Below are 13,965 nucleotides of genomic sequence, written 5' to 3' on the forward strand. Positions count from 1 at the left end.
GGTTGGATAATTTTGCTGCTTTGTCACTCTCTGGTTATCCTTTTTTTCATATATTTGTTCCATTTTATAAAGTTGTCTTTCTGTAATCTGAAAACATACTGATATTTAATGGAAAAATGCACTGCAAGAAACGATTAGGGTGATTAACTTAATAAAACAAATACTCTTTAAGATGAAAAAGCCCAACCACTCTATCTTTCTTATTTTTTCCTTATTAATATCTCTATTCATTGAGAAAATAGTGATAAAATTTCATAATTTCAGGAGAGAAAAATAAAAGAATAAATAGCTTGAAAAAATAAAATAATTTACAGCTGAGTTCATAACAACTTCAAAGGAAATTAGATAAGAATTGCTTACTGTACAACGAAAGATTTTGGAGAGGGTTGTGGGAGTTGCATCAGTTTTCTCTGGACAAAAACACTAGTTATAGTTACAACATCTCTGTTAATATTTTTTATTGATTTTTCTAAATTTTTATTTTAGTCAAGTTTTTTTTATTTGATATAATGAGGCAAAATAAGGAAGAAAAACATTAATGGGATAAATTAGATTATAATCATTATGCAACCCCTTGTTTTGATGGTTTGGCTCTGTTCTGGTGAATACTCTTGAACCTGCAAAAACCATTTTTAATTTGCTCACTTCAGAAATATCTGAACACAATGTACTCTTGATAAGAAAACTTAACTACAGCATCTAGTAGCAGCTCTTTTTTAGCATCATATTTAAATTTCTTTCCATTTCTAGTACTGAACAGAAACCCATGCCTTGTCCAAAGCAAACAACCAGACAGGAGGCCACTAAAAAAAAAACACAGAAGAGCTTTGCTGAAAGTTCTTCATCATGTTCTTTGGAGGCAAAGTATGGCTCTGGAACTTTATCCTTCCTGTGTTCTTCGTGACCACTTATAGTTTAATGGAGAAAAGCAAAGGGCAATAATTCAAAGTGTGGAAGTTAAAAAAAAAAAGCTGAGTCATGAAATCTGCTCAAAGTGGCAGCACAGAGCTAAGACTCGGGGAAAGAGAGCTGTGACTGCATGAAACAGAAATTACAAGAAAAGGAAGGAAAGTTGGACTTGGTTGGACAACAAGACTGGGACTAGCAAATATGATACAAACAGCTGAGAAAAAGGGAGAGGCGCAGGCAGAATGTTGAGGTGGGAGAATGACACAGGCTGGGGGAGAAGCCCTAAAATAGAGAATGGGCTGGATTGGCAATAAGTCACAGGATCTGGATGGCCACCACAGGATGAAGTTGCAACCCAACACTTCAGGAAATGGGTAGAAGAGTGAGTTCACAAAAATACAGTGACTGCAAATTGAGGAAATGAAACTGGTTTTCCCTGATGTTAACAAGCATTTGTAAGACATATGGACACAGAATGTGGTGTCAACATTGTGACAGAAAATGTCAAGCAAACTGAGAGAAAGACTGTCATATTCTTCAGCCATCCCAATCTTTGGAGCTAGGAAGCAAAACTTGTGATATTTGGAGATGTTATCATTTAAGCATGAATTTAACGTGGTCCCAGAGAAATAACTCCCACACTGTTATTATGTTCAAAAACCTACCATATAAAAGGCAAGCTGTTCTCTTATTTTATATTGATGCAAACTGCTCCATCATAACTGCTGGGACTAGTCAAGGGACTGGACCCCTTTGCTCCTCCAAAGGGACACATTTTGGGTAAGAACCATATTCTGTGCATGCTGAATACTTTTATTGGGAAATAGAGATCTTGCTTTGAATACATTTTGCAGTAACATACTATCACTGGCGATTATTAAACCTTAATCTGTCACAACTTTGTATTAAAAAAGAGTGTTATTCTGTAAACTGTTAGTGTTGAATCTTTCACAGGCACAAGCAGTCACTGGCAGGAGGTAACACACTCAAAGTGGGAAGATCCACATTCCTTTATGCTGTTGGTGGCCTCAGCCAGTCAAACCACCCTCTGACCCAGGACTGTTCAGTGAAGGGTCCCTGCAATTGGATGCTGACAGGCTGGTTGGGCACAAGGGTCTCAACTTTACTGGAACACTGACAGACAAATCAGATTTCAAGTTGCAGAAACCTCCTCTTTTCATGTAACACTGACTGACAGACAAATCGGATTCCAAGTTGCAGAAACCTCCTCTGTTCATGCAACACTGATCCAAGGGACCGGCCAAGAAGAAAATATTTGCAAGGCACTCTGAGTTGAAAGGGAAGAGAATTTACCCACATGGGTATAAACCATATTGTGCCATACTCCCTTAGGCTCAGTGAATGCAGCCTGACCTTCCCATTATGTGGGTTTAAAGTCAGATTTAGCTGTATTGGAGTGTTTATACTTAGACATCTGCACAGACACATAAAAACAGGTGAGTGAAGTTAAATTCAAGTTATGCCATACTCATTCGTGAATTTACATTGTGATATAGTCAGAGGACTGAAACATTAATCAGTACATGAAGACTCAAGTTACAACAAAGAAACATATTTTACATTTCTTAAAATTTCAATATTTTGTCCTTAAAACCTACCCAACATTTTCAGACATTTCAGATTTTCTCCTAAGGAATATAGAGATCTAAGTTTTGTGAAAGTTTTGATGTCAAAACTGTCAGAAATCATTAAGACCTTAAAGACTCAAGAGACAAAAATCAATGCCTGAGATTTCAGAGAGAAGGAAAAAGTAATTTAGAACTCTCTTCTGTCTTCTTGACAAGAGATAAACATAATAGCAAACCAAAGTCTGAGAGCTGCTGGTTGCTTTCCCTTTCAAGATCTCCTTTTTCTTTCCTGTTATTGTATTATGGCCTCTAGGTAGAATTAAAATTATACTTGTGCATTATTTTGGAGGACATTTTTGCCTCATTAAGGTCTACTACTTCCTACCTGTACTTATTTTAGCTAGGTGCTAAATGTTGCTAGATTTTGTATAATGTATGACATATGACAATTTTACTTAACAATTAAGCTTGTAGGAACTTAGATCTGTCATTAAAGGCAATTTATTTTTTTCACTTGAAATATTTTCACCCATCTAGATTAGCTACTTAGGAAGTTCTTGGTGTTAAAAATGTTAAATTTATTAGTCTCAGTTTTGGTTAACTTGTAGAACATAAAATGGCAATTAAAATTAAACCAGAAAGAGAGAAGTAGTTATCAACATTTCTGATGTGTATGTGGTGACCTGTATGATGCTCTATCCATAGGCAAAATGGCATTTCTTTTGTGCTATAGACTATCCAGAATATAGAATAGTCTATAAAATCACAGAATCACATAGTGGTTTGATTTGGAACAGACCTTTAAAGGTCATCTATTTCAATTTTCCTGAAATGAACAGGGGTAGCTTTTGTCAGAAGGACAAAATCCACCCATTTTCATATATGGATGAAAACTTTTTTTTTCCTCTGGTCCACAAGTTATTCTATAATTGTCTGCCTCAGAACTCCTAGCATTATCTTTTGGGAGTATACGGACCACTGTTTAGCGTTTTATGCTTTATAAAGAGAAATATCTATACATGAAATTGTGTCATTATTATTATTATTATTATTATTATTATTATTATTATTATTATTACTACTATAATGAAGTCCCATAGATGGTGTTTCAAACCAGATAGATAGATATATAGATGAGCCATTTTAACTGGACTGAATATTTTCTTTGGGAGAACCTAGACTCTGAGCTCAGTTCTTTGCAGGCTGCTAATGACAAACATGTATGGTTATTATGTTACTTATGCTACTCAGACTGTGCTACACCAAGACATTACAATCAAAAACCTGCGGTCCAAGGCACATTTTCTGTGCCATGAACTTGCTTTCCTGCTGCCTTTTATTGTTTCCAGACATATTTCCTCTCCTTTTAGATTGGAACACACCTGTTTTTTGTTGTTCTTAAGGCTAAACCAGGGAAAAGATCAGTATTCAAATTCTCTCAGGGAGGTACTTTCCTTAGTCATTCATTGATGCTTGAGATCCCTTGAAAGACTTGGTATCTCCAGATTTTACTATCATATCCACAGATACCCTAACTGCCTATTAAATACAATAGGGTAAGACATATATTGGAGATCATGTATATCAAACTGCTGTGTTGACATAAGTCAGTTCAGACACAGAAAAACAACAGTCAGGCACATTATAAAGTCTAATATAGAAAGTTTTTTTCACTGTGAAGGGCAAGTGGTTTTTCTCATCTTCCTTCTGTATAGAAACCCAAATAGTTTAATTATGCAATTCAATTAGAATATGTTCTAAAATGCGTGTAAAAGAGATCTTTCCCTTCCCATAAAATATGGCACACAAATCTTTTCCAGAAATCAACATTCCTTTATAGACCGTTTTTCTTTCCTTTGTGTGCTTCTGCCAAAAGGATGAGGGCTGAGGGAGGTCCTTTCACTAGTCAGTTTTTTGAGTGACAGTCATCACACTTAAACACAAATTTTACTGTACTGTAGTTTCTTTTTTCATTTACATGCTTATGTCCAAATAAAGTAAGTGAGTTCTACTTATAAGTTCACATTTCCAAAAATACCTTAAACAGAGAAGAAATATAAACATTCAAGAAAACTCTGTTGCACAGGTTATAGCATGGTTATAGTACTCCAGATATCAGAGACAGAAATAAGATCCCTGTGTTTATCCACTATCAATAAAAAAATTGATCTCTACATTATCTTCTCATCTGTGACACGTATGGTGCTGGAAGGAATGTCCCATGAGTACAGAGCCTCAGGCTCTGCCTCTGTCCGCTAGCTTTCCCTGGGCACATTGAGTGCAATGTTTTTCCTTTCATTGCTCTCTTTTATCTACTCTTCTGAACATCTTTGTTCCTCTGTTTGGTTTTCATCTGCCCTGAACTGCTGCTGTGGTACTGAATGCTGATGAAACAATAAATTATTCCTACTCAGAGGTTATTTTTCAGCTGTATTTTTTAGCATAACATGACTATCTTGCCGTGCAGGGAATCTCTGCATCCATGACAAGAGCAACTAACTCAACTGTTTGCAAGTACCCTGGATGTGTGAGGGATTGCAGGCACGGATCAATACTGTAACACAGACAGAAGACAGACTGATAATGTGACACCCTTTCAACTTGTCACTGATTCTGACTTTCTTCCTGCAATCTGAATGCCCTGCAGTGTAACTGCTGCTCAGTCGCAGCTCTGTCATTGTCACCGTGCGGGGACATTCCCAATCCCATCCCTTCTCTGTTGGCTTCCCAAACCAGTCAGTTGACATTTCCAATTCCTTCCTTGACCTGAGTGTGTCAGCTGCCACTTTCAACAAAAATGTATGGTCAGCTACATTAGCTCAGGGTTTTTTTCTGGTTTTGTTTTTCAGAACTGGAAGGAAAAAATTTAAAAACCTTAGGACTGAAGTTGCCCTTTGAGGTAACTGAATCCACTTCCCTTCACTTAATGGGACTTGTAGACCACAGCAGAGGTGGTCGTGTGAATGCTTACATTTGTACCATGAAGGCACAGTAAACAAAACAACTTTTAACAGTCAGAAAAATAATAAAACACTTAATCAGAGAAAACAAAATTGTATTTTGTCAAATGAGGAAAAAATCTCAGGAAATAAAGTCTTCTGGGGAAAGAATACAGTTTTTAAACTCATCTCTATTTTTCACCTTAAATAAGAGAATATGAAGGCAGAAGTGCTGAATTTGAACAAAAACAAATAGACATGATGTATACCTCCATTAACAGGGACAAAAGTCAAGTTTCTTTCACAAGCTTCTTAGCAATTCAGTTTTAAAGGAGACAAAATAATTCAAAAAAGATTTTTTAAAATTTTTGTTTGGCATCTCTGTTAGACAGTGGCAATAGGCAGAATGTCTGGATTCTGTATTGCTGTGTAGTATTCCATCCCCTCTAAATTATGTTTGAAATCTTTCAAAACAAAAGCTACTTTTTATTTTTCTTAGTTCCATAATAATTTCCTCAGTGACTGATGTAGATAAAAAGCTGTGTTTTTTCCCACAGACAGTGTAGACCTCTTGTTTCCCCTTTCCATTTCACAATATTTCATAATGATCCATCTTCTAGAACAAATACAAGATGCATTCAGCAATTTTTCCCATCACTGCAACACTTGACAGAATATAGATTGAAAAAAAATCAGTTCAGAGAAGGTGAAAGTGATGCAGATCAATTGTTGGAAGCAGCTTGACGAAGTGGGAAAACTGAAGCTTTTTCAAATAGTGTAGTGAGCCATCACAATGCTGCTGATATTCTATGCAGGTACTGATTTTCACTGCAGAACTTAAAGTTTACTTTTTCTGTAAGAGATAAAAACTACTGGGACTACCAGACCTGCTAGTGCTGTTGCAACATCAGAGAAGCACATGAAATATATATGTAAAATATATGGCTAGTAGCTGAAGATAGGGTTCTTTTTCCATTTATTACCATAGTATAGAACTTCTGCTTTTACACCAGATAACTTTATGGAAAAATCCACAGGATTTAACAAGGAAATAGCATCAATTTACAGAAATACTATTTTCCTTACAAAGAGGATTTTATTTGTTCAAAAATACAGTACATATAATTCTTATTATAAAAATTTCTAAAGAGCTAAAATTTCCCATAAATATAATTTGCACCTAAAGGCATGTGTAGAGTGATTGCAGCAGGGATGTTTTTTTTTTTTTTTCCAGGACGTGTGTTACAGCTGTCTCTTTGGCTTGCATCTGTTCACCTTTAGCTGTGATGCTATTGTCTGGGTATTCAAGGTGCTTGCTCCTTTGGGAGTAGTGTCTTGTCATGTGAGACATCCTGGAAATCAGCATCTGCATCAAACAAAGACCAAGGACTGAAGAGTGGTTGCTGTTGATAAAGAAAAGGCAGCTCTGCCATTCTTCTATTAGGCTTTTTTTAAATTATCTACCCAGCATCCCCTTACTCTGATTATTTCAATGGACTACTTCTTAGGGGGGTTTTAGGCAGAGTTCACAGATCTTTTATTTCAGGCAAGAACAGCCTAGATTTGAGAGCACCTCTGCCCTGGGCCCATCTCTAAAATGTACCAGAAAAATGGACTAACTGAAAGGGATCTAAAGGGGTGGATGGTTGTTTCAGTTTACTCTAAGACCACAGCAGGTGCCCACACTACAGTTCACAGGAGGCTGCTCAGCTGGGTAAGCACATCCTGCGATTCCCTCCCACCTGCCATATCCAAGCCCCAACTGCTGGCAGTACTTGAGGATTCACCAAGGAAGCACTAGAAAATAAAGAATCAGTGGTGTTACTACTGTTGATGATGAAAGGATTCTTTTATTCAAAAGACTGGATCCAACAGCATCACATTATCTGTGAGTTTCTCTAGAAACTCTTTAAGAATAATAAAGCAGAAAAATGTTTTGCAATTCCATGACTTTAAAGCTGAGTAACATTTTAAGATGTTGTTTCAAATCCGAGTGTTGACATTTGGATTTTAAGTTCTCTATAGGCTTTTTGGGATTTATCTGTTTAATATATTTTTTAACTGCAGTAGATTGACCTTGGTTTATTGCTCAGGTACTCTAACCCACTTCTTAGTTGGAGTTCCCTGGAAGGTGGGTGGAAAACTCATGCTTATCATTGTCAAAACAGGTTTGACAGGGGAAAATTTTGTTTATTACCAGTTAAAAAGAGAGTTAGATGCTGAGAAATGAAGGCACAACAATACAGTCTCCCTCCCCCACAGGCAATACAGAGGGAGTGGGGGCTATAGCCAGTCTGGAATAGTTCCTTTCAGCTACTTTGTCCTCAGACTTTTTCCTCTGCTGCATCATGGACCCTCTTCATGGGCTGCAGTCCTTTTCTACTCCCATGAGGGAACTGCCAGGCTGCAGCTTCCTTTAGGACTTATGTACCTGCTCCAGGGTGGGATTCTCCATGGTCTGTAGTGTGGATATCTGCTCCACTGTGATCTCTCCTTGGGCACCTGGAACATCTCCCCCCCCTGCTTCTCTAACCTCAGTGTTAGCAGGATTGTTTGTTCCACTCTGTCCTCTTCCCTGCTGTGCAGTGTTTTTTATTATGTCTTACATAAATTCTCGCAGACACCACAGACTGCTCTGCCAAGCTCAGCTGTGTCCTGCAGTGAGTCCATTTTGGAGCCATCTGGAAATGACTGTCCAGCACAGAGAAGTCCCTGGCTTCTGCTCACAAAGGCCATCCCTGCAGCTGCCACCATTACCAAAATCTTGTCCCTTACATTAAACACCAAAAAGTTGTTGGATAAATTATATTTATTGCAAATATATAGTCACACATACACTGTTCCCAAACATACTGTGACTTCTACACTTCTCAAGTTGGTTACAATTGATGGTTGGTTACAATTAACGCAGAAGAAAAAATAAGTGCAGAGACAACTGCAGGGATTGATCAGCAAATTGTGATACTTCCGGTAGGCATTATTTTTTAGGAAATTATTTTGTATTTTTCCTGTATTTTTAGATTAATATAAAAAGAAGCCTGTTAAAATCTACTGTTCATGAAGAATAGAGTGGCCTAGCACAGACACCTTTTAAAAGTCAATAAATTTAATCAGTTAAAAGTCAGAGTTGGGGCAGACCTAACATCAAGATGTTTTTTCCTTTATTGTTGTTTTTCTGTTTTGTTTTGTTAGTATTACATCTACGTATGGAGCTGAAACAAACTCCAATAAAAGTATAAGGAGGTAAATTGTGTTCTCATTGAAAATATAAAGCAATGATTACAGCACTTTACTGACACAGTATGAAGCAAACACACTTAGCAGGGCTACCAGCCAGTGTGCCAGTGGGGAGCTAAAGATGATAGGAAATTATTGAGGACCTGATAAGAACTGACAGAATCCTAGGATATATGTTTTACTTATCCTATTAGAAAAATAGAACAATAGAAATTCTATTCCATATTTACATTAGAAGATAGGAATGCACAGAAAAAGCTATAAATAATGCTTGACTGAGAATCCCTATGAGCATGCCAGTGGGTGAGAAAAAAGTGCTCTCTCCATGGTCTGGGAAATAGGTGAAAGACAATGACTCAAAGGTTGCCAGCACAAATGGATCTGAAAACTCTCCTGCAGTAGCCCCAGGCTATATCTTTCACCCTGCTCCTTTTGATTTTCAGGTGAATTCACATGCCTATGAGTGCAAGCACCAGCAGAAGGATGGACAGAGCTGCATTTGGGAGGAAAAGACCAAGAACAGGATGGGAGGAGTGACTGAGGGAACCGCTGGTGCTCATTCTGGAGAAGAGGAGGCTGAATGAAGACTGTATCAATCCCTACAGCTACCTGAATGGAGGTCCTGGAGATGGGGAGACTGGTCTCTACTTCCTAATAACAAGCAATAGGACCAGAGGAAACATCCTCAAGTTGTACGAGAAGAGCTTTAGGATGGATATGAGGAAAACATTCTTCACCAAAAGGCTTCCAGAGCATTGGAACAGGCTGCCCAGGGAAGTAGATAAGTCACCATGGCTAGAGGTATTCGAAAGACATGCAGAGGTAGCGCTTACGGACATCAATTGGTGTTGAACTTGTTTAATGGTTAACAGTTGGACTAAATGATCTTGGAGATCTTCTCTAGCCTAAATGATTCTATAATTCTATGTCTGAAATTAATTTTTTTGCTGTGGATTATTAAAATGTTTCTCCACCTCTGTTGTTGCACACACAAACTTTGTCCCAGGGCCCTCTTCTGCTTTAAAGGAGCACAGAAATGTAAGAGCCATCTACAAACAGGAGAAGAAGTTTTTCAAGAATGGACAGGATATTCCTGTCACAGAGCTTCTGGTAATCGTATATTTTACTATTTGGTTATACCACTAAGTGCCCCCACACACCCCTGCACCTCCAAAGAAAAGTACCTAGCACTATATTTGTTCTCTTAAAAAGCCTGACATTCAGGAATTCTGGAAATGTCCCTTCTCACATTGCCTTTACTCAGAAGGAAAAAAATACCATAATTCAGAAAAAAGTGAGCTTGTAAGGTGAATTAATATGAAAAACATTGTTGTGAGAATCTGCAAAATTTGAAAATTTCTCTCCAAATTGTCAATGAAGTGATGGTTTGGCATTTAGTGATATTAGTAAAGTGACATGAAGAGCTGTATAACAATTCAATTTTATTAGCAAGCTCTATAATTTTATTAGCTATCAGAATTACAAATATTTTATAATATAAGGCATCAGATGACAAAAAATTTAATATTTAAGAGGTTAGGTTACTTGCCCATGCCACATTCATACACACATTTTAAGGCAGGCTCCTTCATCTCTAAAAATTTGCTTTTCTTTCAACTTTTCAGGAGTCCAAGCACCATCAGTTTATTGTCACAAAAACCTGACCATGTTAAATTTTTGCTGCTGACAGCCTGAGTCAGGAAAGCAACATAGATGGTTTACTCTACCTTGCCAAGAATCATTATTCCGCAAGATCTCTTCCTTTAATTGCTGACAAGACCAGAAGAGCTTAAACAGGTATTAGAATACTAGTACAGTCTATACCATTGCTATTAATAGTAGCATTGATATTTTCCAAAGAAAAAAATTCTGAATAAGGGCCAATTTACATATGTATTTATTCATATATCTAAATATTAGCTGGAACAGAAACCTGGGATTTTTTAATATATCAGGTCCTATTCATTTCAGTAATGCGGTGTCAGTATACTGCCAACATTTACAACAGAAATGTCACAGATGGTGTGTTTAAAATAGAGCTGGCAAATTCACTTGCTTCGCCTGAGATGCATTGAAGTGGTGTTATACTTTATGGAAAAGCTGAAAATCCTATTCTAGATTAGGCTGAAAGAAATTGGATTAACTCCTCAAAAGCAATAATATATTTTTTAGTCATGTGAGGACCTCACTCAGAAAGGTACTTAACTTGGGAAAATTAAGGGAGAGTTAATAATGTACTTTCTGTGGCAATATGAGCACTTTTTGTATTTTAAGTTGAAAAAAACCAAACTTACATAAATTCTAAATTTAATGTAAAGTTGTGGCTGAGGGGAGTTACAGGTAGGTGAATTTAAAATTGCGGGTTTATTTCACAAGTCAGAAGACTGGTTGTGTAGATGCAGATGCTGCAATTTTGCAAGCTGTTCTTTTAATGGATCTCAGTTAGCAAGGGAGAAGTTAGATCAGTCACAGCCACTGAAAACTGGATTTTTGGGTTTTTTTGCTGCCATTGAACACTATCAGCTGATGTACTGATGATGTAGAATAGTCTGAGACTAAGCAGTGGAAGAATAATGGACTCTAAAGCACTGGTTCAGGCTAATTTAAATCAATAATAGAATGATAAAGCTTTTACATTCTAACATCATTTTTCTTACCATAAGTGTAATAAATATGTTACTGATGTATGACGGTGGTTTGGTTTCATATTAACTGACAAATGAGAGTCTAGTTTTACAGTTATAGATACAGATCAGGCATATGCTTGTCCTGGTACAGAGCTATACTATAGCTCTATACAGCACAATACTAACATGGCTAGCAGATACATCATTATTTCCAGTAATGTAAAAAATTTCTGAAGTTGACTTTATCTATAATAATAAATTATTATTACTATAGAAGAGCTGGGGAAAATCAACAAGGAATTTTGTATCATCTCCTGATTTAAATATGTAAGAATATTTTAATGTTAAGGACTTGCAAATTAAATTCTCCTTTCAATTTGATCCTTAATCAAATTGTTACCAAAATTTAAGAACTCTTTAAACGTGGAAAAGAGGTTTAAAAAGGAGACATTGTTTATTCTGTGCAGGGTGCAAAGTGGAAGTTTTCCACAAATCAATCACACCAGAGAGTAAAAAGCAAAATAATTTCTACACTAAAATTTACATAAACCCACCTAATACTGAGTTACCACCTACCTAGTCATCTAGTTTGTGTAACCTTATTCAACACTTGTTATTGCACCTGTGTGCTCCTCTTTGGGTCTCTGGTGGTCATCTAGGAGGTGACCCTTACCCAGTTTCAGGCAGTTCAGCTAGGACCTGCAAAACACAAGAATGTGTGACAAGCAGGATGTGATCTGCAGCTTTGGAGTCACATCTAAAACAATTGCCAAGCAGGACTAAGTACAAAAGGTTTCCATAACCATTAAACAGAACCTACTTAACACACATGATAAGATCTCTGAATGTGCAAAAGTGGAGTTAAAGGAGGGAATGATACCATCCCATTGACTCATATTTACAACAGAGATCAAAAGAAGGGACAGAGAAATCTGCTTATAGTCAACAAAATCAGTTGCATTGATTAATTTGCTGTCTTCTATTGCTGTTCACTCTGCTCCTCACTCCCCTACTGCAAGGCCACACCGAAACCCAAATCTGCAGCTGCTGAGCGATGAGCTACTCAAGCCTGACTGTTATAACCCAACCCAAGGCAGGGTAAGTGAGGTTCTTGTGACCAGATCCCTTGGAGCAGATTAGTGTAAAATGACACTGAATGACTGGTGTTCATATATATCTATGGCAGCTCTATTTTAGAACAATTTGGTTGCACAGGAAAGAAGATGTGTAGCCATTTTGGGATTATCGGAATATAGAAATGAAAAAATATAAAAGTATAAAGAGATCACTTAAGAAAACATATAAGGAAAAAATAGAAAGAGAAATAAAGGTTAAGAATAGATAGCAGAGGGGAAAGACATCACCACCCATGGATTCAGCAATGAGAATTGGTTGTTACAGTTTCTATATCCAATGTTCAAAATGCTGGTCTCGTTCCTGATCCACGAGGGTGGGGAAGCTCATACAATATAATGTTCAATGTGTTCATGTGGGAGCAGCCAGGTGTCTCCCTTGGGGCAGAGGGGGTTTACAATATTTGATGTAGCCCGGGATCATGGACAGTCCTCTGGTGGATCGCCCCAGAAATGAGTCTGGGGGTACTTCAGGGGTCTTTGATGGTTTATGACACCTTTTAAGACTTGACAGATGCTTCTCACACCAGCCAGCATGGTTGAATGAGTTATGTCACTCCTGAAGGGATGAATACCTTCAGGCCTATGTGTGAATATGAATGAAGGCCTGGACATCTTTGCCAGAGAGGTGTAAGGGGGAGGTTTTACACCTGAGCCAGTTGTATAAAGGACATTAGCATCATTAAAACCATTATCCCACCTCCAGAACTTGCTTATCAGCCTTACCTGGCTCACAACTCGGTCTTTTGCTAATTAAATGTTTGATGAAGCCACCCTCAATGGTGGAGGTCTTCATCTGGCCTGTTCTGGAGCAGATCAGATGTTTTGCCACCACACACTCAAAAACTGCCCTCCTTGCCTTGATTTGGATGGGTGTTTATGTGTGTGTGTGTGCGCAAACCTTTTCTCAGCAAAGCACCTGCTGCTTCTGCAAGTGGCTGATTGCTTGAGTCATTAACCCTTGCCATTCCAGTCCTTCATTGGCCCATGGTTTGTCCCCTGCATGCCTCCCCCAGGTCAGACACTCCCATGCCTAGGCAGAAGCTGGATCCCACCCTGGAGACACTCTGCTTGCTTGGCTGTAAGGGCAGTGTGATAGCTTGGCATCATGGCTCTCAGCAGCTGCTGATATAACCAGCTGTGACACCACAGTTCTGGCCAGTAAGTCATTTATATGTTGTATCACACATTCCTCTATTCCTTATTCTACTCTATCATGCATCCTGAATGCAATTTTAATTGTTTGTTTGTACACTAAACATGCATTGATATTTTCATTGTTAAAAGCACCACACTTTGCAGTCATTCAACATATCTTCAGAGGATGTATCTTTTGATTTCTCCTTTTAAATACTTTCTTCACATAACGCTGGTGTTTTCTACAGGCAATCTGCTTTGGTTTTCAGTTACCTAACATAACTAGTTCCATACTATTTCAGTCGCACAGCTACAATGATTTGAGATCAATTCTTTCAGGCTGGCATAACATTTCATTATCTTGAATAATTTTAATTTGATTTTTAAAAGAGAT

The 13,965-nt window shown here is 37.6% G+C and overlaps 1 long non-coding RNA gene across 1 annotated transcript; it reads left to right on the forward strand.

Moving 5' to 3' along the window:
- The first annotated feature begins 1,617 nt into the window (after nt 1-1,617).
- On the forward strand, nt 1,618-12,475 carry LOC141725429 (uncharacterized). The gene is made up of 4 exons (XR_012577279.1): nt 1,618-1,689; nt 9,118-9,784; nt 10,300-10,471; nt 12,321-12,475. It is a non-coding gene; the product is annotated as an uncharacterized LOC141725429 (long non-coding RNA).
- Nucleotides 12,476-13,965: the final 1,490 nt, after the last annotated feature.

Source organism: Zonotrichia albicollis, chromosome 1 (genome assembly GCF_047830755.1).
Source record: "Zonotrichia albicollis isolate bZonAlb1 chromosome 1, bZonAlb1.hap1, whole genome shotgun sequence".
Lineage (NCBI taxonomy): Eukaryota > Metazoa > Chordata > Aves > Passeriformes > Passerellidae > Zonotrichia > Zonotrichia albicollis.